Here is a 23,051-nt window from a genome sequence, read left to right as displayed (position 1 = left end):
GAGCCTGCGCTCTGCAAAAAGAGAAGCCTCTGCAATGAGAAGCCTGAGCATCGCAACTAGAAAAAGACTGCGTGTAGCTATGAAGACCCAGCACAGCCAAAAATAATAAAATTAAGAAAGAAGGAAAATTTTTTTAAAAAGTAAAGGTTCTGATAAGTCTTGCAAGAAAGACACCCATCTCATGTTGTTTAGTTTCACACTTCCCAAATGTGTTTGCTGGTGCATCTACTAACATTGTGCAGAAGTCCATCAAGAAGCGTGATTCTAACTTTACACGGCAGCGTCACAGAGGGAGCAAATTCAGGACGTCCTGGGAGCCGGGAGGGGAGCTTTATGTATGGCACTGGGCAGAGAGGAGGCAAATATCACCAGGTTACTCCCTTTCTCTGTCTTTTAGGAGGCACGTTGAAGAGCAGAAAAAGCCAGAGGTAGGGAGAAGAATGACCACCCATGTCAGTCCATGTTCTAATCCCCAGGACCTGTGGATAAATTAGCGTTCATGGCCAAAGTGGCATTGCAGATGTGATTAACATAAATACATTGAGATGGGGAGGTTATCCTGGATTATCTAGGTGGTCCCAATGTCATCACAAGGGTCCTTATAAGAGAAAGGTAGGAGAGTCAGAGTGAGAGAGAAGCTGATGTAACCATGGAAACAGGGCTTGGAGGAGGGATACACTTTCAAGGAGGAAGGGGCCACGAGCCAAGGAGGGCGAGCCGCCTCTACAAACTGGAAAAGGCCAGGAACGATTCTCCCCTGGAACCTCCAGAAAGGATCACAGCCCTGCCGGCATCTTGATTTTAGCCTGTTGAGTCTTATTTTGGAGTTCTGACTTCCAGAACTATAAGATAATAAATTGATGTTTTAAGCCACAAAAGGAAAACCAACGCAGAGCCACTGAAATGAGGTAGCTGTAGGTTCAACCCCACCACCACTCACTTTCTGCAGGACACGGGGAAAGCACCTGATCTTTCAAGCCTTAGGTCTTAACGGTAAGATGGGGCTGAGGCCACCTGTGTGTCCAGGTCACCATGACAACCACCTGCAGCGTAGGCGGGGCACCTGGAGCCTGGGGCCTGGCTCAGCCTGGAGCTCAGTGCCATCCGTGACCCCTTTCGGGGACAGGTAACCCGCTGGGAAGCTAGCGGGCATGAGTGAAACCAGCGTCATGCAGGACTTAGTAAGGGCAAAGGGGGATGTGTCTGTCCAGTACTGCCAGGAATCTGGGAGGGAAGGCTTGGAAGGGATGGAGGTCACAAACTTGAGCCATGCAGTCGCAAGCCTAGGGTTTAAGCACATAGCCCTAGATGCTGCGTCCTGGTTGGGTGACCACGGAAGAGTCACTCAGCCTCTCTGGACCCCGTCCTCACCTCTAATTCAGGGATAACACTCATGCCAGCCTCTTGGGGTATGATGACTGGGTCGTGGGCCCTCACCTGGAGGGGTGCTTGCTCCTGAAAAGTACTTATTTGGTGCTCCAGACCAGTTGGGGAGCATGTTGGGGTGGGACCTCTGGGCTCACCCAGAAGCTTACCCTGGCTTCAGGCACGGGCCTTCCTGGTGCCAGCTCTCTCAGTTAGTGAGGGTACAGGACAGGGTTCTGCTGGCATCTGATTCTCCCTGAGTGGTCACAACTGCCCAGGACTTGGGGTTGAGAGGGATTCTGAGGTTGTCCTCTCTGCCCAGTGGGGAAGAATGGATGATGGACCAGGCAGAATCCAACAGAGCAGGCTGTTGGCTCATGAGCCACATGTTAGCTGGACCCACGCAGACAACACGGGCAGGGAGGGTCCAAGGGATGGGTCTGGGAGACCATTGATGGCCGGAGCCCGAATTTGGAAGTGGGTGATGGGGTAAAGGGATGATGAGCTGGATGCTGTGTGGTCCCACGAGCTCCTATCCTCACCATCTAAGACAGCTGAGCCCGCATCCTGCCCGCCCACACTTCACACCACAGCACAACATAGAGAAATCAAGAAAAACAGGTGTTCTTGGCCAGGGCTGAATCACAACCCTGATGTTTCCCAGCCCAATGATGCCCTCTCTGGAAGTGGAGCCTGAGCCTGGCAAACTCAGAGAAAGAACTGAAGGTTGAGGGCAGCCTGGTTCAGGCCCTGAAATACCCACAAAATGCCGTGCCCTGAGTAAAACTGGGAAAAGATGTGTAGTGAAGAGGAGGCGACAGCCATGGAGACAGGCTGAACTGGGTTCCACCCCAGATCTGCCGCCCGTCGGTATGGAGCCCTGCAGGTCTCTGTAGCCTCACACATCTGTTTCCTCGGATTCCAGAGGGGTGGAATGGCATGGCAATCTGGTGCGGTGACACCTGCAAGGTCACCACACCTGTGACCGGTTGTGTAACAGTGGGTGATGGTGTTTAAGAGCCCCGACTCTGGGGCCACTCTGGGTGAGTCCCCATCCTGGCTTCACCATTTTTCACCTAGTCCAATGCCAAGCTGGTTACTGAATGCTTCTGTGCCTTAGTTTTCTCATCTGTAAAATGAACAGAACAGCTCTGGGCCGCCAGCAGTATTGAACATCGGCACTCACGTATTCCTTCAAGCAGGGCTGGCTCTTAATGACCAGGGAGCATTGTAAGGCCGCTAACTATGACAGAAGAGACTTGCTACAGCCTCCTGGGCCTTCCTTCTCTTACCTTCCTTTTATCTTAACCTGACAGTGAGTACAAAACACTATAACCTACTGTGGGATGAATTCTGGCCCCATACACGTTATGTTCAAGTCCTAACCTGTAGCTGGTTTATTTGGAGAAGGGATCTTTGCAGATGCATTGTGATATCAGTTAAGCTGAGGTCATCCTGGAGGAGGGTGGGCCCTGAATCCCGTATGACTCTCGTCCTTGTAAGAAGAAGAAAAGAATCACAGACAGATGGACGGGAGTTGGCCACATGACGGCAGAGGCAGCAGTTGGCATGATGCGGCTGTAAGCCAAGGAATGCAAAGGATTGCTAGTGACACCAGATGCTGGGAGGGAAAGCAGGTCCTGTTGACACCTTGATTTTGAACCTCTGGCCTCCAGGACCATGAGAAAATAAATTTCTGCTGCTTTAAAGCCTCCCAATTTGTGGTACTTTGTTGTAGCAGCAACCACCCGTGATCACCTTATGTTAGCATTTATCACATCATGCTATAGCAAAGCACAGAACAATCTGGAGAACATGTTCTCATGACCCGGAGGGGCCCTGGGACAAGGTAGGCCAAGGGATTTTCTGGGGAGCCCAGGGTGATGGCCTTTGCAGTCACAGGTAAGGAACGGTGCTAGACTCAGCACAGCACGGGCCTCGGTGCTTCTAAAAACAGGAGGTTTCACCGATACATGGATTTTCTTACTGTATTGGTATTTAAGAGGAGGAAATCACTGGGTTTTTAATTTAGGTTTGGTTCCTTTTTAATATCGACAGCAGCAGGATCCACAGCAGGGGTAGTAAAAGATATTGGAACTCATGTTGTAGTTTTATAACATTTCATCATGGACCAATCCTGGAGTTTTCACACAGCCCAAGTGAAGGGGTGTGAGGGCTCCACCAATCACTGGAGCTGTCAGCCCTTTGTCCTTCTCTGTTTTTGGTGCAGAGTGATATATTAAAGATTTAGACCTATAAATATCCAGTGGGGGATGTCAGAGCCAAGATGTTGAGTTAAATCTTTTCAGAGTGGCACTGATATCTTGATACCAGTATAAAATGTTAATTTTATACAAAAGCAATTTTGTCTATTGGTTATGGATGTGATTATATGTAAGCAAAAGCTCTGAAACACACAGAATAGATTTCAATCTAAAAGTGGTTGATTCAAAGGAAAAAAAAATAAAGTTACACGTGTAATTTACAGGTTAGTGGATCTGAGAAGGGTAGTTTTCAGTTTTAACAGAATCAACCATGACAAGATGGAGATAGGCTATCCACTCCAATATTCTTGGGCTTCCCTTGTGGCTCAGCTGGTAAAAAAAAATCCACCTGCAATGCAGGAGACCTGGGTTCGATCCCTGGGTTTGGAAGATCCCCTGGAAAAGGGAAAGTCTACCCACTCCAGTATTCTGGCCTGGAGAATTCCCTAGACTGTATAGTCCATGGGGTTGCCAAGAGTTAGACAGGACTGAGAGACTTTCACTTTCAACCATGACAGATGTACAGGCAGCTGATAATGAATCCTCCAAAGAAATGACAGATTAAAGATAAAATGAACAGAGGCAGCACGAAGACAGGACAGCAGACCTGCCACCTCGCTCCAGGCACAAGCCTGTTGTCAGCTCCCGTGGCTGTGACAGGGGGCGGCCTAGCAGAAGTCTTAAAAGTTAAGACAGAAGCAATCTATCTTTTCAAGGTAAGGTGACATTTTAACACGAGAGTGAGAGTAGCAACTTTTCGATGGAAGTTATGAAAAAAGATGTTTGGAAACGCTTCTGTTGCCGTGTGGCTTGGAAACCAAACTGATGGACACAGGTCACCTATTCAAACGCTCGAATCTGCTCAGTAAAAACATTTTGCAAACATTTAAAAAAATATTTCTGTTTGAAAATATTCAGTGAGTTTTCCTAAATTTTGGTTGTTAAAATATAAAAAGGCAACATCTTCTGGTTATTTTGTAAGAACAACCAGTAGACAGCTGGGAAGATGGAAATGCACCAGCTGCACTTTCAGAGCCTGTGAATAACCACATCCCTTCCCTCTGGTCTTTAGGTGAAGGCCTGCAATCAGCCTCTGGAGCAGGGATCTCACTCATAAGGGGCAGGAAACTGCCAGGGTACAGATCACGCAGGGTGGTGACAGGGGTGCCCTGCAGCTGTCCAACGGCCACCACTGCTGACTCTGTCATCACTGGAGTCCCACCAGCTCCAGGCAGGTCCTTATACTGGTGTGAAGCTTAGGACACATCATGCCAGAGACTGGGTCTCATTCAGGGCCTGGCATGCAGCAGGTGCTCAAACCATGCTGGAAAAATGTAACTGGACCTTACTCACATTTGCTGATGAGTTGGGCTTCCCTGATGGCTCAGCTGGTAAAGAATCCAACTGCAATGCGGGAGACCTGGGTTCGATCCTGGGTTGGGAAGACCCCCTGGAGAAGGGAAAGGCTACCCACTCCAGTATTCTGGCCTGGAGAATTCCATGGACTGTATTGTCCACGGGTTGCAAAGAGTCGGACACGACTCTGCAACTTTCACTTTCACTTTAGTCCAGAGGAGAGGAGGCTCTGAGGGAGAAGCCTGGATGTGGGTGGGGTTGGTCTTGTTCTCCTTGGCACTAAGTCAGACCAGGACCAAGGGCAGAGCTGTGATGAATGGGATGTCAGCTCGCCACAAGAAAGAATGGTCGGACTGATATGTTCCAGGGTGGGCTGGGCATTGTCTCAAGCAGTGAGTTCCCCATCTCTGGAGGTGTCCAAGGAGAGGCCTGATGACCACCCATTGGAGATGTTGTGGGAGGACCTCAGGCCTTAAACAGGAAGATGGGAAGAGGGATAAAGTCTCTAAAGGCAAGCACAGAACCCCAGAAGTTTGCAGGTTCCATGGGAGGGGGGAGGCGCGTCTGGGTGGTGGGTGGGAGGTGGTAAGACAGACACTCACAGTTGTAACTAGATGTCTGTGGAGAGAGAGGAAGGGGCTTTGGAAATGACTTGTCTGTGAGCCATTTCCAAAAGTCATCCTCTATGGAAGACAATCCTCCCAGAGGAGTCCATCTTCCTGAATCCCCAAGCCACTTAAACAACTCACCTGTCTACCCCAGAGCTTCCCCTCCGGCTCAGCCTCCCACCCACCCTTGCTTCCCAGGGCTCACGTCTCTTTCATATTCCCTCTGTGTTCTAATTGCTAACTCCAGAGACCTTGAAAATGGAGTGAGAATTTTCATTTCCCACCTGGAAAGAAATCCCTCTGGGGGGGCATGGTCAACTCCCAGGCTGGGAATGGGAGGCATTTTGCAACCAACTCTTGCACCAGTTAAAGACTGGCCTTTACTTGAGGGGACTCAGAACACCAAGCAGGTGCGAAGCGGCGAACATTTACTGTGCACCTACTGTGTGCCAGGGGGCTTCCCTGGTGGCTCAATGGTAAAGAATCCACCTGTAATGCAGAAGATGCAGGAGATGTGGGTTCGAGCCCTGGGTGGGGAAGATCCCCTGGAGGAGGGCATGGCAACCCTCTCCAGTATTCTTGCCTGGGAAATCCCATGGACAGAGGAGCCTGGTGGGCTGCCATCCGTGGGGTTGCAAAGAGTCAGACACGACTGAGGTGACTCAGGCATGGCAGGGTGTGCCCGACCCTGGGCTGGGCATCTTACAGACGTGGCTGCAACTCCTAGTGTGGTTTAGCCCCCTGAGCTTCAGGGACATTAGAAGGCCTCCCAGAGATCCCAGGTAGAAAGGAGAGAGTCAGTGTTCTAGTCTGGATCCGTCTGATCATTCTTTTCACACACCTCAAAGGATGCTGAAAAGACACAGCGGGGCTGAGAAGCTATCAGAACCAGATTCAGTTCACTTCAACTAACCTGCGGCTTCTGAGAGCTTTGACATGCCGCAGGTGCCAAGGTCTACTACGTTAAGTAAAGAACAAGGCAGGGCCTCTGCCTGAAGGAGTTCTCTCGAGTGGGAGGCAGAAGGCAACTCGCGACCACTCCGGTGGGCGGAGATGGAGGTGGGGGTGGCAGACGCTGCACAAACCCCCTGCAAGATCAGTGCTCTGACCGCCGTTAACAATGGGGAAACCGGGGCTCAGTAGGACCACAGGATATACCCACATCACACAGGAGAGCTGGCGTTTCCCCTCCTACGCTGCCCCTGCCTGTGGGTGATGCAGGCCTGGCCTGAAGGATGAGGCTGATGGGAGGTGGTCACAGACGGTACAGACATCCCGGTGTCACCCGAGCTTGTTCAAACTGCGTAGCTGAGACTTCGTGCCTGTTGATAGCAGCTTCTCATTCTCCATCCCCCAACTCCAGTCCCCCCCGGCACTCACTGTTCCACAGCTGGATTGTCTGAACTTGACTATCTACTTAAATTAAGGAATTAATTAATTTTAGGGGTAGCAACCCACAAGGGGATGTACACTTATTTTTTTGCGTCTTTATGGAATTTGTTACAATATTGCTTCTGTCCTGTGTTTTGGGTTTTCTGACTGCAAGGCATGTTGGATATTAGCTCCCTGATCAGGGATGGAACCCACACCCCCTGTATTGGAAGGTGAAGTCTTAACCACTGGACCACCAAAGAAGTCCCTGAACTTGACTATTTCAGATATCTCATATAGGTGAGAACATGCGGCAATGGTCCTCCTGTGGCTGACATCTCACTTAGCGTAATGTCCTCCAGGGCCATCCACGTTGTCACATGTTACAGGATGCCCTCTTTTTGCAAGGCTGAATAATATTCCATGGTATGTGTATCACATTTTCTCAATCCATTCATTCAAAATCGAACATTTAGGTTGTTTCCATATCTTGGCTATTGTAAACAGTGCTGCAGTACTGGTCAGAACAGGAATACTAATAGCTCTTTGAGATCTTCGGTTTGATTCTTACAGACCAGTGGAATAGAACAGAGAACCTAGAAATAAACCCATGTGTATAGGGGTTAACTGGGCTTCCCTGGTGGCTCAGATGGTAAAGAATCCGCCTGCAATGCAGGAGACCCGGGTTCAATCCCTGGGTCAGGAAGATCCCCTGGAGAAGGGAATGGCAACCCACTCCAGTATTCTTGCCTGGAGAATCCTATGGACAGAGGATCTCAGCGGGCAACCACAAGGTTGCACAGAGTCGGACACGACTGACCGACTAACACACTTACAACCAGGAAATAGCAATGCAGGTGTATGAACCCCAGCAGTCTGGCTGGCTCAGAAAATATAAGCTCCTAACCTCCACGGCTTGCCACCTCTCCGTAGCTCTGCAAAACCTACAGAGGTTCTTTGTTCTCCTTCCAGGGCCCTGAGTTATATCTGTAACACACACAGACACAAGTACACACACACACACACACACACACACACGTGCTTGCTCGCTTTCTAAGCTGACTCAATTTTCTCCTTGACTTCTATAAATTAAAAGATGGAGTCTCTAATACTTAATCAAGAGAGAAAAATGAAGCCTCGAGTGGGTGGTATGGTGAGGCCACTTGACCTTCAACCTCTGGCTTCTGCATCTCTATGACAAGGACCTGCGTGCAGACACCCTCTCAGCATTGTGGTACTTACTGTCCCACACGCCAATACAAGGGCTTGTAAAAGTCAGTGCTGCTCTTGCTCCAATAAACCACTGACATGGAGCAAAAAGCTAGTGGCAGGACGATCACGGTTGTCTAGCAGGTTAGAACCACGGGGGCACCGTCAAATTTGGGCCGGTCCTTCCCTCATCTTGGCCTGCGGCTCCTCTCCTGCTCCTGCTCCTTTGGGGATGGGAAGGGGCAATGAGAGCCCCATGGACACAGGCCAGGAGGAAGGGCCTGGCTCCAGCTCAGGCACTGACTTCCCCGGGGCCTCCGGCCAGGTGTCCACTCCTCTGCTCAGCCTGCAAAAAGCAGGCACTGTATTCATGCCAAGTCGCTTCAGTGGTGTCTGACTCTTTGCAACCCCATGGACTGTAGCCCTCCAGGCTCCTCTGTCCATGGGATTCTCCAGGCAAGAATCCTGGAGTGGGTTGCCGTGCCCTCCTCCAGGGGATCTTCCCCACCCAGGGACTGAACCCACATCTCTTACGTCACCTGCATTGGCAAGCGGGTTCTTTACAACTAGTGAGCCTACATTGGCCTTGGCTCATTTCTAAGTCCTGAGACTGGAGGAGGGTCTAGGCTGAGCTCAGCTACTCTCCCCCAGATGCCTTCTGTTTCAGCCAAACCCCGTCCTCCTGCTTTTCGGTCACCTGTGTAGATCCCAGATTCTGTGGTTTTATAGACCAAGACAAACTTGGGTTTAAGAACTGGCCCCACCACTTACTGAGTGACTTTTGGCAGGTTGTACCAGCCTCCCCAAGTCTCTGTTTTCTGACCTGTAAAATGGGAGTGAGAACTCAGATCTCACAGGTGGGGAGGGGTGTAACTGGTGAGCCACAGGGACAGGCCAGGTGTCGCAGGTCCTTAGCACGCGACAGCCTGCTCCTCCTTTCTCTCGGGTCATTGCACAGAGCTAGGACCTCCTCTACCTGTGCGCCTGTGCTTTAGGCAGGCCATGTTTATTTCCTCATGACAGTGTATTAAAAAGGGAGAGACATCCCTTCGCCAACAAAGGTCCATGTAGTCAAAGCTACGGTTTTTCCAGTAGTCACTTATGGATGTGAGTTGGACCATAAAGAAAACAGTACCGAAGAATTGATGCTTTTGAACTGTGGTGCTGGGCAAGACTCTTGAGAGTCCCTTGATTGCAAGGAAATCCAACTAGTCAATCTTAAAGGCAACCAGTCCTGAATATTCATTGGAAGAACTGATGCTGAAGCTGAGGTTCCAATAATTTTGCCACCTGATCTGAATAGCCAACTCATTGGAAAAGACCCTGATGCCGGGAAAGATTGAAGGCAGGAGGAGAAGGGGGCAAGAGAGGATGAGATGACTGGATGGCATCACTCACTCAGTGGACATGATTTTGAGCAAACTCCAGGAGATAGTGAATGATAGTAAAACTGACATGCTGCAGTCTATGGGGTCATAAAGAGTCGGAAACAACTTAGCAACTGAACAACAACATTTAGTGCACATTTATTGAACGTCTTCTAGACACCAAAAGCTAGCCTTCTGTGAGCCCTCATTTCAGTTACAAGTGTTTGGGATTTGACTTCAGGCAAGAGTGACCTTCAGATTGTACATCAGTATCTATGTCTCAGCATGACCACTTTGAGTTGGGGCCCTTCCTGAACACTTCATCAACATTCCACGTCTGGTTCCGTCCATCTCAGCACATGTTCAGACATCCCTGCCTCCAGAGTTTTCCTGCCACTTGAGAGGCTGCAAGCAGTCTCCAAATTAGGTGACTTTGTATAAACACATATGCTTTGCTTTGACCTGGAAAATCTACCCTGAGGCAGACTTCTTAGGTACAGAGGAGGAAACTATCAAGGCAAAAACATCAGAAGGTCCAAAGTGACTCTCTGAGACATCTCTCTGGTGAAAACAGCTGGTCTGCATCCTACAGCACCCACATCCCTGTCTGCCCCTCTTAACCTTCTTCTCCTTCATGTTCCCAGGACAGGTCAACCTCCCTCCAATTGCCATGAGCAACTGCCAGTGTGAATGAAGTCCAGAGCTCCGAAGACCAGAACACATACTGCGTTGTGAGGTGTGCTCTGTACTCTGCTTTCGTTCATCCTTTTAACAACTTTTCAGTGAGCACCTACTATGTGCCAGGTGCTTCTCTGGGTGCTGGGGTTTCTGCAAAGAAAACAGGGAAATTCCCTGCCCTCAGGGAGCTTTCACTTGAGTGGAGGAAACAGATACTAAACAAATTAACCTAGAACTAGGCAAATTCTGGTCATTGATAAAATTCCAGTAAAAGAAGAAAATCAATCGGGGTGAGTGACAGTGAGGAGGAGAGGATGCTATTGGAGCTACTGTACTGGGAAGATGCTTTAGAAGAGATGCCAGCGCAGCAGAGAACCCACTGAAGGAAGGGAGGCAGGGCCGGGCAGACGTCTAGGGAAAGAGGCTTCCAGGCGGAGGAGCAGGTGCAAAGGCCCTGGGGTGACAGGTACCAGGGATATCCCACCTTTACTAGCTAAGTTAGATCCTGCCCACTGGGACTCAGTCCCAAATCACCCTCTGAGAATCACTCCTGTGTTCCTGGGCTATAATCGTGCACTCCACATTCCCAGGACTCTGTGCTAGCCCACTCGTCAGGGTCCACCCAGGAGATGCACGGACGCTGGGCAGAAGGTAGGAAGAAGGAAGATGCTCCTCTGCACCAGGTTGAACCTCTTGCACCGGGAGTGGTGGCGGCTCCGCTCAGCCTCAGAGACAGAGGCTCTGGTGTCCCCAGGGGCGAGGACACCGGCCACATTCAGGCTAGCAGCCCTGCTCTGCAGCCCCAGGTGTGCTGCCCATGGTATCAACAAAGAGCGAGGGCTCTGGGGTCCGAGCCTGAGTGAGGACTCCGGGGGACCCATCCTGCTGCCCTGCCCAGCATCATGCCGCTCCATCTGAAATGTTGTTCCTGTTGCTCCTGGGTTCCAAGTGCAACAGCTCAGGGACCGTGATGTCATCTCCCTGCACCTGTCTGAGTCTTAGTCGCCCCATCTGTCTAATAAGGAGTAGAAACACTGCAGAACTTCCCAGGTGGGACAGTGGTAAAGAATCTACCTGCCAACGCGGGATACGCAGGTTTGATCCCCGGGTCAGGAAGACACCCTGGAGGAGGGAATGGCAACCCACTCCAGTATTCTCGCCTGGGAAATTCCACAGACAGAGGAGGCTGCTGGGCTATATAGCCCACGGGATCTCAAGAGTCAGACACGACTGAGCACACGCACAGAAACAATGTAGGCTATTTTTTTTTTTTTCCATGAGGGTTAAGACAATGGATTCAGAAAACACATTTCTGTTAATTTCCTGTGGCTGCTGTAACAAGTTACCAGAAACTGTGGCTTATAACAATGCAAAAGCATCATCTTACAGTTCTGGAGGTCAGAATCTGAAAGCGGTTTCCGTGGACCACAAGCAATGTGTCATCAGGGCTGAGTTCCTTCTGAGGTTCTAGGGGAACTATCTTTTCCGGCTTCTATACTCTGCCTGCTTTCCTTGTCTCATGGCTCCTTCCTCCATCTTCAAGGCCAGCAACTTTGGGCCCAAACCTTCTCATGCAGCTGTCTGGTTCTCTCTTTTCTGTCTTCCTTATCCACTTAGAACAATCCTTGTGATTCCACTGGGTCCAGGTGGACAACCCCAGGTAATCTCTCCATCTCAGAGTCAGTCAACTAGCCACCTTCACTCCACCTACCCTCTTCATTCCCTTGTCACGTAGTAACCTATTCACAGGTTCTGGGAAGTAATATGTGAACACCTTTCGGAGGCAGAGGACCATTGCTTTGCTTCCCACACTAGCACACATTTTATTTCGTGCCATTGCACTGTCCCTTGGGTGGGGAGCAGGACACTCCAGCAGTGACACTTGTGACTGCCTTGTAGTGTGAGCCTATGGGTGCTAGCAGACCCCGAGGGCCTGTTTTCCAGGAGCCCAGGGCCCAACAGGAGCTCCTGCCCCAACGTGCCAGAGCCTGACCACAGAGCCTGCAGCTGGACCAGCCTAGAGGAAGCATCTTGTCCATCCTGATTACACAGGGGGAAAAAACCACAGCTCAGGGACGCAGCACAGCAGGACCAGGGTGTAACTCTGGATCCCGGGGTCTCTCTCGGTGTCTGCTGTCTATAACGGCTTGATGGGACTGATACCCATGAGCTGATTAGCCAGGATGCTCAGAGGACGCACGCGCTGTTCCCGGAGTCACAGGGCCGATCATCCCCAGCTGCATCTCACACACACACACACACACACACACACACCCCGCCCCAGGCAAAGCTGATGTGTCCCAGGGCCCAGGTTTGGGACTGAAAAGTCTCCATTCCACTGCTTCTGACGTGGAGCTCTGTGGCTCATAAAATATTAAAAAGGGCATCATTGCTTTTCATTAAACGCCCATTGTAGGAAGAATGAGTTCTGGAATACTTAGGGAGCTGTTTTGGGAGGTGCTCTGTAATCACCAAGCATATTCATGAATTCTGGCAGGTTCTTCAACTCTGAGTGTTGAGGAGGGTTCTTCTGCCAGACTACCGCTGCCCATGTACCCGCCCCCGCCCAGGAAATGGGGTGCTTCTCCTAGACCCCTGAGCTTGAGGGGAAAGATGCCAGGTGAAAGGTGACTGGCAAGAGTCTCCCTCTGGGAGTCAGGAGCCCTGGCTTTTGAGCCCCGGCTCCAGGAGTGGTCAGGTGTGGGGCGGATGGCGTGTACCAACCCCTCAGGATGGGTTGCTTGGCTGCGGGAAGGAGATGCCGAGCTGCCTTCTCCTCGTCTGGAGGACTCACTATCGTTAGTCACCTTTCTCCCTTGTGGGTCAGCTGGTGAAGAATCTGCCTGCAGTGCGGGAGACCTGGGTTCGATCCCTGGGTTGAGAAGATCCGCTGGAGAAGGGAAAGGCTACCCACTCCAGTATTCTGGCCTGGAGAATTTCATGGACTGTACTGTCTGTGGGGTCGCAAAGAGTCGGACACGACTGAGCGACTTTCACTTCACTTCTCTTCACATTGTTAACGACTTTCACAAGTGAATGGTCTTCCACACCTTGGACCACACTTTCAGGGCCTTGATATGTTTTCTTACCTTTTTAGAATGTAGCCAAGTGAAAGTCTGGGCTGAATTCAGGGAATAGGGGAGGAGGAACAGCCCTGAAGGAGACGCAGGCAGTTCCTGTCCTGTGTGGGGAGGGAGCGGGGAGGGAGGGAGACTCAATTAACAGCAGGTGACCCTACAGTGTCATCATTCCCAGGGTGAGATGACCAGGTGTGTGAGGGACAGGGTGGGGTTGCGATGGTCAGTGCTGTGTGTCATCCTGGCTGAGCCACAGAAAGCAGATATTTGGTCAAACACCCGTCTAGATGTCATGGTGAAGGCAGTTCTTAGCTGAGAGTAACATTCACATCAGTTAGACCTGGAGGAAGCAGATGATTCTCTGGAATCCGGGTGCTTGCGTCCATGTGTGCTAAATTGCTTCAGTTGTGTCTGATTCTTTGCAACCTTATGGACTGTAGCCCACCAGGCTCCTCTGTCCATGGGATTCTCCAGGCAAGAATACTGGAGTGGGTTGCCATGCCCTCCTCCAGGGGATCTTCCCGACCCTGGGATTGAACCCTCGTCTCTTATATCTTCTGCACTGGCAGGTGGGTTCTTTTCCGCTAGTGGCACCTGGGAGTTTGGGTGGCCCCACCCAATCAGTTGAAAGCCTTAACAGCCAATGACTGAGGCCCCGATGAGAAAGGAGCTTTGCCTGCAGCAGCCTCCAGATTCGAGTTGCAACATCAGTTCTTCCCTGGTCTCCAGCCCACTCGGCAGATGGACTTGCTGGGCCCCACAAACACGTGCACCGACTGCTTAAACTGAATCTCTCTGCCTCTACACACACACACACACACACACACTCACACGCACATATGCATACACCATATTGTTTCTGTTTCTCTGGAGAGCCCTGACCAGTAGAGGGGTTGCCCTAACCAGCCTGGGGCCCCCAGGAAGACATCACTCCGTCTCCCTCCTCTGCTGAGGGTGCCCTTCTAGAGCCATGTGGCCTCCCTCACTGTAGTGGCAGGAGAACGTACCCACAGAGCCCCGGTTACAGGGCTGGACCTGACCAAGGGCGACAGAGCCTGTGCTCTGCAAGCCCTCACCCTAGATGTCACGCCAGGCTTTCGGTGCTGCTCACAGCAGCTGGAACGCGGCTGGAAAACTAAGGCAGCCTTGTTCCCGGGACACGGGGCTCCTCCGGGGCTGACGTGGCTGGAGGACGTGTCAGACCTTGCTCAGTCTTCTCTGTCCTGCAGAGCACCCAGGACGCTTCTGTCCAAAGCCCCGTCCCCGGTTTCTCTGCTGCAGGCTGGGCTGGTCCCACGTCTGTGGTCCCTCTTCCTCCCCATTCCGTGCACAGGCACCCAAGCCAATAAAGCCCTGCTCGCTGGTCCACCTGGTGCCAGCTTCTTAGAGGACCCTGACCGATGGGTGGTGGTCCAGACACTGAATTTCAAGGCCCTGTGGAGATGCACAGAGCCTCCCAGCATGAGCAGGAATAAGCTGGGAGAAGAAAGGATAAGTATCTTCAACAAGACGGGCTTCTCCCAGGCCTCTCAACAGCCCTTAGAGACAGAATGTTCTCCCAGGGCACAGAACCTCTCTGTGTGACCTCAAAGTCTCAGTCCGGATGCTTGTGTCCTCTATGGGCAGTTATTTCTTTCCCCTCCTGGACAAGGACCTACTTGATAAACAACGAGTGTTTGTTGATTGACTGATTTTGGCCATATGATTACGGTGACTGCAGCCGATGTTGCTACGGCCTTTTTGCAGGCTGCAAAGTGTTCTCACATCCATGATATTTCATCATCCTTCTGGTTCCTGGAGATAGGCATTTGTGCTATTCCCATTTCACAGATGAGAAAACTGAGCCTCACCCAAGCTGATGGGCAATTGCCTGAGCTCATAGGGCTACCACGTGGGGAAGTAGAGCCTGGGATCCGTCCCCCACCCTGAGTCCACACGCCATGGCTTCCAGAGAGCCCAGGAGCCTCAAAGAGCTGCAGTGATATTACTGGTATGAAGAAGAAAAGAAAAGCATGTTTTAACTTAGCGGCTGACACCAGAATGTCTCTCAAGGAAAGAACTGTCTTGGCTGAGAAAAACATTTTGATAAGTGCCTGGAGGAAGAGGGGTTTGCTGAACGTTTGCATGGCAGGTGCTTTCAGCCCCAGAAAGAAGAGAGGCTGCTCCACATGCTAGAAGGAGAGGAAATTAGAGCGTCGGGGTCCTCTGATCAGGCAGAAGGGATGAGCGGAGGTGAGAGGGGAGATCACAGGCTGGTGGGAGGCAGGAAGTCAGGTACCCTGGGTATCGATCCCCTCCGGAAACCCTCTAGTGATCAGGGGGCGTGACTGCTGCTATGCTGTTTGGGGAAACCAAAGTGGGTGCTGAAGTTCAAGCTGGGGCTGTTACGCTCAGAGGGTAACAAGGGTCACAAATGTAACAAGACAGCAAGCAAGCGAGCTGGTGCCCATGATGGCTCAACTTCTGGAAGCACTCTGGACTTCAGAGACATTTGAAGGGGCTTTGAACGTCCCCATGCAGTACAATGGGGGCAAAGGCAATTCCTCCCAGTGCTGAGGGGCATGGGGACCCCCAGGAGACCCAGGAGCTACCCATGGATGGCACCAACCTCAGGCACAAAGTCAAAAACATCCTCTGCTTGCTGGAACCTTCCGTGATCCTCCAAATGTAAAGTGAGTATAAAATAGCAACGGTTGGTGAGGCTGTGGAGAATAGGGAACCCTCATAAACTGTTGGTGGGAATGTACATCAGTGCAATCACTGAGGAAAAGAAGATGCAGGTTTCTCAAAAAACTAAAAGTAGAACTACCAAGTGACCCAACAATCGCACCCCTGGATATTTATCAAAAAAAACAAAAAACAAAACAAAAAAAAAAACAAAAGAAAACATGAATCTGAAAAGATACTTGCACACCAGTGTTCCTAGCAGACTTATTTACAATAGCCAACGTATGGAAACGGGTACATATATGCAGTGGCATACTACTCAGCTGTAAAAAAGAACAACGTGTTGCCATTTGCACGAACATGGATGGACTTGGACACTATGCTTAGTGAGATAAGTCACAGAGAGAAAGACGAATACTGTCTGACACCATGCGTGCATGTGTTCATGCTCAATCACTTATTTGCGTCTGACTCTTTGAGACCCCATAGACTGTAACCTGCCAGGCTCCTCTGTCTGTGGGATCTTCCAGGCAAGAATATTGGATTGGGTGGCCACTTCCTCCTCCAGGGGATCTTCCTGACCCAGGGATCGAACCTGCATCTCAATCAGGGGTACAAAGACCTCCCCTTCCCTGAACCTCAGATAGGCCCTCCTGGAGGTGGGGGGATGGAGGTACAAGCTATTAGGTGTATGGCCATAGGGATGTAGTGTACAACACACGAAATAGAGCCACTATTTTGTAATAACTTTTAATGGAGTGTAACTTAAAAAATGCACAAAAAATGTAAAAACTAATCTATGCAAAAAATTTAGAAACACTAAAATAAAGGTAAAGTGGGTGTCATGTCTGACTCTCAGTCTCTCGCCGTTTGGAATGAAAACGTGCCTTGTGCTCTGGGAAACTGGGGCTTTTACGAGGTGTTTTCTGAGCTGTTTTCCTGCCTGCTGTGGACCCTTGGGTGTTTTGAAGGGAGGTGTCAGGCTCCCTGGGCTGCAGGGCCTTTGCTCTGTAGCCCATCCCGCCAGCAGACTCTCCAGCCAGGGGACAGGGAGCCCTGGAGGACAGATCTTCCAGGGGCGAGGTGGGGAGAGGCTCGAGGTCACTCATCACGGCCACACCATGAAGATGAAAGCAGAGGGACAACAGGGGAGGGTCTTCCAAGAGCAGGTGGCTGTGCTGCACGAGGCAGAGGGAAGACGCCTCCTTCCCCTGCCACATCCCTCTGCCAGGCCCAGGAGGTGGTGCCATCCTTCGGTTGACAAGAGTGAGCCCAGGGCACTCGCCTGCCCCTCTGGAGACCTCTCCAGTATCTCTAGATGGACATAGATGGACAGGAGCTGCCAGGCAATGGCAGGGTCTGGGCGGGGCTGACTACCCCAGGGTTTCCTTGGGTACCTTGGTACCTTGGATGGCCATCTCTGGACTTGGCTGGGGTTTTGGTGGATGCATTTGTGGGGCTGGAGGCTGGAGGCTGCAGGAGGACCAGCTCACGTCATGCATCCTCCCTTATCAAGAGCCCACACAGCACAAATCTCCATCCAGGTCTGCCTTCTCCCTTTTCTGCCCTTGTCATTTCTGTTTAGTCACTGAGTCCCATCTGACTCTTTGTGGCCCCATGGACTGCAGCACGCCAGGCTTCCCTGTCCTTCACTATCTCCTGCAGTTTGCTCAAACTCATGTCCATTGAGTCGGTGATGCCATCCAACCATCTCATCCTTTGTTGGCCCCTTCGCCTCCTGCCCTCAATCTTTCCCAGCATCAGGGTCTTTCCCAAAGGGTTGATTCTTCACATTAGGTGGCCAAAGTATTGGAGCTTCAGCTTTAGCATTGGTCCTTCCAATGACTATTTAGGACTGATTTCCTTTAGAATTGACTGGCTTGATCTCCTTGCAGTCCAAGGGACTCTCAAGAGTCTCCTCCAGCACCACAATTCCAAAGCATCAATTTTTCAGTGCTCAGAATTCTTTATGGCTTCCTGCCCTACTTATCTCTATTATGTCCACACTTTTGTGATCACATGGGCTTATTTTATGTTCTATTTTTACCCCATGAAGCATTATGTACTAAGCATGCTTTTATAATGCTACAATCATTTTATAATTGTTTGTTACGTAAGTGAACCAAGTTGGCTGGAGGACAGGACTTTTAGTTTTCAATTCAGATGAGCAATGACTGATTTAACGGTTCTCTGATGCAATAGACGTAAGTCTGGAGTTCAACCCTGGGTCAAATATAGAAAATCACAATATGGCAGTGGATATTTCTCAAGGCTCTAAAGCTAGCAACTATTGGATCAATCATCGTTTGCTAATACATTTGCCTCTGTGTCTATGCCGTGTTCATAAATTCATGTCAACATCCACTCAAGGTATCACCTTGCCCTAGTGTGAATTCAGGACCGGAGTGGGACTGCAGGCCAGGGGTTCAGTGTCTGAGTGCTGATCTCCTCCCTGAAGTCTCTGAGTTTCTGGAGACTTGTGACATTGGAGACAATGAAAACAAGGCACCTTCTGTGGAAAGGGCACTTGATAAATGATAGCAAAAATGGTGCCTGGGAAACAGACAGCTTTAAAAGTTTCATGCCCCTGAAGACCTTCCACTCAGTTATTTGTTATAAATAAAAATCAGAAACCATCAAAACGTCCAACCATTTTGAGAATTCAAGTGAAAGAAAGGTTTGTCTTCAAAATGAAGGTAAAGTCCTAGTTCAACTGGAACTGATTTTCGTTACTTAATGTGATGTCTGAGTTTCCCGTGCTGCTCTGCTAAACCACCACGTTCCCTGTGGCTCAGTGGTGAAGACGACCCGCCAGTGCAGGAGACGTGAGTTTGATCCCTGAGCCGGGAAGATCCCCCGGAGAAGGAAATGGCAACCCACTCCGGTATTCTTGCCTGGGAAATCCCATCAACAGAGGAGCCTGGCAGGCTACAGTCCATGGGTTCGCAAAGAATTGGATACAACTGAGTGTCTGAGCACACACGCACAGGCTTACAACAGCAAAGCTTATTTGACAGTTCTGCAGTCAGAGGCCCAAAAATGGACTCACTGGGCTAAAATCAAGGTGTCACCAGGGCTCTGCTCCTCCTGGAGGCTCTGGAGGATGGTCTGTTCCCTGGCCTTTTCCAGCTTTAGAGGTGGCCTGCATTTCCTTGGCTCCTGGCCCCTTCCTCCACCTTCAAAGCCGGCAGCACTGTGTCTTCACCCACAGCTCCTTCTCCGACCTTGACCCTCTTCTTCCCTCTTTCACTTCTAAGGAGCCTTGTGATGCCACTGGATTCATCCAAATGATCCAAACTAATTGTCCCTAGAGGAGTCTGGTGGGCTACAGTCCATGGGGTCACAAAGAGTCAGACACAACTGAGCATGCACGCACAAGACCCTTAAACTGATCACATCTGCAAAGTCCCTGGTGCCATGCAAGGTGACAGTCACAGGTTCTGAGAATTAGGATGTGGACATACCTGGAGGCCATTTTTCTTCTGACCACACATGATATTAATAATAAGGAAACAGTCATAAGGAGACGTGGTTAAGGCACGAACACGGGGAGGGTACCACCAAGAAACATGATGGAAATGTCATGGAAAAGGACAGGAACAGCTCAGGTATAAATGACAATTGATTCGTTAGAGAGTTGGGGGTGATTCTCCCCCCAACATTAAACAAATTCTCCATTCCCAGAGCAAAAGATATCACATCACTTTAGCCATAGAATCCCTTTCTTCAAAAGCAAGGGCATGCAGCAAGCCACTTGGCAAAAGCAGACAATCTCCTTTTTCAGTGCGCAATCCACAGCTTGCCAAGCCCTCTTCCCAAAAACATCACTTGATCTTGTCTGTCTCAACCAGAGGCTGGACAGTTGTGATGTTTCCCTTCTTAGAAATTAGGAAGCCAAGGCCTAGAGGAGGTTGGTGGATAGTAGAGTAGGGTGTTGATTGAGCTGGACCTTCTGGCTGCTTCCAGTGGTTCTTCCTACTCCTGCCTGGCGCTCAGACACCTCCAGAAATGAGAACTCCCTGCCTGCGTAAACAGCCTGTTCCATACTTGCATCTGCTCTTAAGACAGTCTGGGATTTGAAACCCTTTGCTGCAATGCTTGCACCTGGACAAATTTCTCCTTGAGCAACAAAGTACAAAGGAGCTATGAGGGACTAAAAATAACTGAGCGCATGCGCAGCTGGGGCAAATTATGGCCATGCATGCATGCCCCGTCACTTCAGTCATGCCAGACTCTTTGTGACCCCACAGACCGTAGCCTCTATCCATGGGATTCTCCAGGCAAGAATACTGGAGTGGGTTTCTATGTCCTCCTCTAGGGCATCTTCCAGACCCAGGTATTAAATCCATGTCTCTTATGTCTCTGGCTTGCAGGCAGATTCTTTACTGCTGGGCCACTGCTGTCCCAAGTTATGGACAACAAAATACAAACAGACAAAAAAAAAAAAAAACAAAAAACCAAATGCCACTTCTGAAGAGCTGGAGCAAAAACAGGAAGTTGGAAGCAAAAGAAGGGTACCGGAGCATGCCCTCTGCACTCAACACCACAAAGGGGTGGGCAGAACATCTAAGCCACCCCTCTGGCCCCGCCCCTGGACACACCCCTGCCCACAAACCAGGCGAAGTATATTTCCCGTGGTGCCAAACAAGGTGCTCAGAGATAAGAGTGTTTTGTTTATGCACGTAGGATCCAGAGCAAGACAGTCAGAGTTCAAATCCCAGGGCTGCCGTTTGCTAGCTGTCTTTATCTAAGCTCTCCCATGGAAGTAATAACATGATCTACTTTCTATGGAAAGAAGGGATTAACAATCTAATACACCTGAAGTACTGAGAGTGAAATAGTTCTCAGTGTGGATAAGCCGTTAATTAGGAGTGTGTGCCTGGCCCATAACTAGGTGTCCCTGTTACCTCCTGGGGAGCGGGAAGGCTATCTTTTGTTCTCTTCTCCCTGGCGCCCGGCAGAGCACCCAGCACAGTAAATAGCCATGTTTGCTGAATGCCTGGAGTGAAATGAGCACTTTTATTAATATTAGTACAGATGGAGAGTTCAATATTCTGTTTCAACCCCAGGCCAACATTTTTGTCCTTTTTAAAAAGCGCACATGTCATATTTATCACTTTTTACCACTGGCCTTCTCTCTCACTCCATGCTGTGCTATGAAATAAATCTTTTAAACCTTTTTCACTGTCGGGCATTCGCATGCACTGCCCATTCCAACTGTACTTAATTGGAACGTTTCCCAAGAGTTCCTCGCCAGTGGAGTCAGATGGGTGGATGGAGGTCCTTGCATGCCAGGAGATCAAGCTGGAGGAATTGCTGCCTTCTAACAGCTGGGAAAGATTGAAGGCAAAAGGAGAAGGGGGCGCAGGGAATGAGACGGTCAGATAGCATCACGGACTCAATGGATACGAATCTGAGCAAATTGAGGGAGAGAGTGGAGGGCAGAGGAGTCGAGTGTGCTGCCGTCCATGGGGTAGCAGAGGATCAGACACTTTTAGCGACTGAACAACAGCAACATATAAACCAGTTGCTTTTGGGAATCAGATCCCATTGGCTCTATCTCAACTTCCTTCTTTTTACTCCAGAGCCTCCACCATCTGACCATCAGCCTTCTTTCCTGAAGCCTGATTTTTGGATAGTTTGCCTCTGCACGGGCCCCACGGGAAGACTCTAGACCACTAGCCATCCGTGTCCCTCTGTGTGTGTGAGGGAAGAGAAGGCAGTCATCTTTGGGTTTCAATCCTTCTTTTATCCCTAGCTGGCTGTGAGATGGGGGTGGAGCATTAACCAGGGTCCTTTGTGGGCTTCTAGGGGAGAGGGTTCAAGTTCCATCCCCAACACCAAGCTCCACAAATTTTGTGTATGTGGGCACTCTACAGAAGAAAGATCTGTCCTTTCCATCAGTTTTTAAAGGCCTCTAGAAACCAGAAACCATATAACCACGGGCTTGAAGAAATCACTTCACTCCTGTAAGCCTCTGTTTCTTCATCCAAAAAATGAAGGTAATGATAATGCTCTCTGATCTCATGTTATAGAAATGTTATAAATGAGAAAATAGACCCAAACCCAAAACTGCTCAATAAACACAGGGGGTGATTAATATTTCGTCACAACATTTGTCAATTCAGAAGATACTTGGACTTTAAATTTTGGATTTTTTTGTGCACAAATTATAGTAAACTAAAGACTACATATAATTATTAATTTTTTTTTCTTGGCTGTGGACATTAGGGAAATTTAGATTAGAGGACACAGTATGGGTAATAAGAAAATGGACAGAGAGCTCAGTAATGATGACAGGTAATACTGTGGACTGAATATAGATATAGACATAGACACAGATATCTACTTTAATCCTTCCAAGAGGCCCATAGGGGAAGTTTATACCATGTCCTTCTTACAGAAGTCGGTCCTGAGAATCAGAACAGTGAAAAGACCAGGTCGAGGTCAGACTGCAGAGCTGGGGTGTGAAGGCTGTGCTAGTTAACTCCCAGCCCTCGTGCTGAACCACGGTGCTCTCGACCATGTCCTGTTTAATAAAGCCAAAAGTTGTTCACTTTACATTGTCTGTCTCCAGGCAAAGTCATTTTGCCTTTTCTGGGCTCTGTAGAAATGCCTCTGATTCTTCAAGCTGTGCTTTGAATCTGGTTCAGCACCTCACCATTCAAAGGGTTAAGAAAAGCTACACAAGACAACTGGCAAGCCCTACGTGGGCCTCAAGCTTCCTTCCTGCAAAATGGGTATATTTCTGCTCCCTCGAAGGGCTGAAACGAATGAATGTTCCATTGGGGCTTGGTGCAGAGGCCCCCTGCTGGGGTGACATGAGGGCTTATTCTGTGCTTGATGGGAAAGCTGATCAGTGAGGAAGAGAATGACAGAGGGAGGGCTAGGATAGACTGAACCACCAAGAAACCTGTGTTTGCAGCTTCTCTGGGGTTGGGACCACCCGAGAGGTGGCCATGGAGAGACACTGCACAGAGGTGAGCAGACCTGGGTCTTATCCTGCTCTGTCTTGGCTCTTTCAGGATCTCTCTATTGATAACTGAAAAACTGTCACCAGCCATCTGGTTCTACAATGATTAAGTCAGT

At 49.9% G+C, this 23,051-nt stretch overlaps 1 protein-coding gene across 1 annotated transcript in view; it reads right to left on the bottom strand.

Moving 5' to 3' along the window:
* Positions 1-23,051, bottom strand: part of SLC2A9 (solute carrier family 2 member 9) — a 201,595-nt gene that overhangs the window by 105,141 nt on the left and 73,403 nt on the right. The window lies entirely within an intron of this gene.

This window comes from Dama dama, chromosome 6 (assembly GCF_033118175.1).
Source record: "Dama dama isolate Ldn47 chromosome 6, ASM3311817v1, whole genome shotgun sequence".
In the NCBI taxonomy this organism is placed as follows: domain Eukaryota; kingdom Metazoa; phylum Chordata; class Mammalia; order Artiodactyla; family Cervidae; genus Dama; species Dama dama.
The sequence above is the reverse complement of the archived record's forward strand: the minus strand, read 5'-3'. Positions and strand labels throughout refer to the sequence as shown.